The following is a 3289-nucleotide window of genomic DNA, read 5'->3' on the forward strand; positions in this document are numbered from 1 at the left end:
TGGCGCGCCGACAGAAAAAAGAAACATTCTGCTCCTCACCACCACCGACTTCCACACCCCCCCCCCTTCCCCCCATGTCTCCGACAAAACACTCCTGAGCGGACAAAACTGAGGAGCCCGTACAAGCAGCAACTTCTCTAGAAACGGTTATAACGACGACTGCAGCTACAAACCTCTGGCGATCGAGAGGGTCGAACCGCGGGCCACATTCCTGCAGTGCGGCTGGCACCAGGTCAGTAAGCGAGCCAGAGGCCGATCCAGCAGGCTGCTCAAGGGAATTAGCCGACAAATTGACGGCAAGCGCCCGTTATTAGTCTCACGCGACGCGCAACGGGGGCGCTCAACCCTTTGCGGCGAGCTTGAAATAAAGGCAAGAAAACGGCGAAGGAATCGAAACAAAGTGTTTCGGTATATAGAGAACGCCTTCAGAGTTGTCGATAGGCGTGGAATATCCAAGAAAATATTCTTATCATTGGTACTCCCCAAAAGAGCAAGTGGGTTCGTTCCAGGATGAGTCCGATTAGAAGATGTCGAGTCGGCGCAGCGTGAGCGACGGAGTGAGTGAGCGATATGGAGAAAGGAGAGAGTGAAGAGGGAGAAGGGGGAGAAGAGAGAGAAGCGAGATCGACCAGGCAGCAGCGTGTGAAGATAAGGTGAGTTAACGACTTCCCCCGCCGCGTGACTGGAGTTACGATTGTGGGGACTCGCGAGAGACGGCGCGGGGCGCGGGAGGGGGAGGGGCGGGGGAGATGACGGGGTGGAATGTACCGGTGGGCCTACGGGGCTGTCAGCGCGAGAGGCCAAGCCGCCAAGCCGCCAACCACCGCGCTGGAGCGAGCTGGAGCGAGCTGGAGCGAGCTGGAGCGAGCTGGAGCGAGCTGGAGCGACCTCCAATTTCATCCCAGCAGCCCAGAGGATCCCCCGCGTCACCGCTCCTACACAACCACAAGGAGACGTCGGCGCGGAAGCGCAAACGCGGCACGAGGAGCAGCCTTTCTCAAAGCTGCCGATGCTAGTCGTGAACAGCTACCCGATGTGCAGTCGCCACCGAGGTCGCCACGTTATCAGATGATCAACGTCGTCACTCTCACAGCGCGGGGCTCTGTACGAGTAGGGCTCACGGTCTGCTGTTACAGCTGCGCAGCTTCACCGGCACGAGAAGAGCCTTGGTTAGGGCGGATGGTAGGTCGCCGTAAAGGGCGTAAGTGTGTGTGTGTGTGTGTGTGTGTGTGTGTGCGCGCGCGCGCGCGCGTGTGTGTGTGTAAGGAGGAAAAGGGGGGGGGGCAGGAACGGCAAAGTTGTGGACGCCGTCCTCGCGGAGCGCGCGCTGACGAAAGGGTAAGCGTCATGCGGGCAGAAAGAGAGATAGGGAGAGATAGAGAGGGAAAGAGGGAGAGAGAGGGGATGGGGCTACAGCTCATCCGCGGATGGAATCGGGAAACGAACGGACGCCAATACAGGCTGATCTGGGGCGAGGGGACTGTGTATTGCGCCCCGTGCGGGCAACGTGGACATCCAGCGAGATATGGCATCGCCGTATCCTGCTCGCTCTTTTGTAGTAGCAGACGACACGACGCAAGGGCGCAAACAAAAATATGTTAACGGATAATATGCCTAACGGGGACGTGCGATGCGCTGCTTATGCACATACGCGGGAACAATTCGCTCACATTATTTGTTTCTTGAGCGCGGAAAAATCATTCATCATTCAGCACAGACACGCGCACACGCGAGCACAAGCCAGGCCACGGTGGCGGCACTCCGCACCCGGCACCCCGCGCGCCATCTGAGGAGAATTGGGATGAGGATGACAGATGGGGGCGCTGGCACGCATGACACGAGGGGCGGGACGGAGAGCTACTGACAGGCGGACTGGGTGTCCCCAGGTGGCGGGCGCGCGCCCGCCGCGGAGGTGTACGTACTGTATCGTGTGCAGCAGCGTGCGCCTGCAGCACGCCCACCGCGGAGGTGTACGTACTGTATCGTGTGCAGCAGCAAGCACAGCGCTCAGCACGATCGACCCGGCGGCCGCACCAACCGCAGCGCAGGTCAAGGATCTCTCAAACTCCAATGACAAGGAGTCGAGCCGGGCCCCCTTCGCCACCGCCGCACCACTTTTTGTCTACCTTTCGCCCCCCACGGCACCCCTTCCCTTCCACCCCCCGCTTTCCCTGCACGAGGGCGAGCACGCGGGGGCGGGAATGAGAAAACTTGACTCTTTCCCCCTGGGAAAGTGCGAGGGGGAAGGAAAGTTGTGCCGGCAATTCAACAGTGTCAGCGCTAACACACGTACTTGTGTCTATGCGGCTGGCGGGCGGGCACGCTCTGGACCACCGCCGCGCACTTCGAGGCCCGCCAGCGCTAACGGCCGCGCAGTCAAAGAAAAATCTCAGTTGGAGCGGCGGGTTGGGTTCACGGCCACCGCCGGATGGGGTACTCGCGTTAAGGGCCGAGTCATTTAGGTCTGCCGTCCGTTAAAGCACGACGTCCTCTCTTTCGCCGAAAAGGTTTCTTGTGCGCTGTTAACGAGCCATCCGACCGTTCAGCGACGCCCACTATCCTTGACGGCCGTGGGAATGATCCACGCCCCGCGAGAACTACTTCCACGAACGTGAGATTTATATTTCTCCACGACAGCCTCGCCTGCTCCTTCAGGGCCGCAGAACACCCGGCTCCACCGCGCCGCGTTTACGGAAGTTTGTCACTGCTGCAGACCGCGCCCTGTTGGTGCGAAGGGAGTTAGACGTCGCAAAGTCTTGGCCCCTTTTTCTTCTGAATGAGTCAAGCAGGACACCGCGCCCACACTACTTGACGCTGACGCGGCACGAACAATGTCGAATTGGGGCCCTGAGGAGCTTCCGAAAATAATAATGATTGCATAAGAGTCTACTTTTTTTCGCCTTTGGCAGGTTAAAGAACAGAGAGCGAGAAAGAGAGTTGTCAAATGAGCCCCAGCAGAAGTGTCGGCCAAGACAGGAGAGAAGGGAGGATCAGGGGTATGATCGTGATGAGAGAGAGAGAGAGAGAGAGAGAGAGAGAGAGAGAGAGGCGGGGGGCTCTCGCGAGAGCAGCGAGCAGAGCGGCGTATTGCCGTATTAGGATGATTCTCCTAAATGCAGATGTCTTTGCCCTCCTTTCAAAGTGCCTCAGCCACCAAACAGCACGTTTCGGGTAGAATGGCCTAACTTTGGCAACTTTGGCCTCCTCTGTGCCCTCCCTCCCTCCCTCCTCTACTCCCACCCCACCCACGCCGCTCCGCCCGCACTCCTTTTGTCATGCTGGCTCGGCC

The 3289-nt window shown here is 59.1% G+C and overlaps 1 protein-coding gene across 1 annotated transcript in view; it reads right to left on the reverse strand.

Annotated features, from left to right (window-relative positions):
• The window catches only part of LOC113216390 (uncharacterized), a 467922-nt gene that overhangs the window by 398588 nt on the left and 66045 nt on the right, over positions 1–3289 (reverse strand). The gene's annotated exons all lie outside the window — the stretch shown is intronic.

This window comes from Frankliniella occidentalis, unplaced genomic scaffold, assembly GCF_000697945.3.
Source record: "Frankliniella occidentalis isolate FOCC.00 unplaced genomic scaffold, Focc_3.1 Scaffold41, whole genome shotgun sequence".
Classification (NCBI taxonomy): Eukaryota; Metazoa; Arthropoda; class Insecta; order Thysanoptera; family Thripidae; genus Frankliniella; species Frankliniella occidentalis.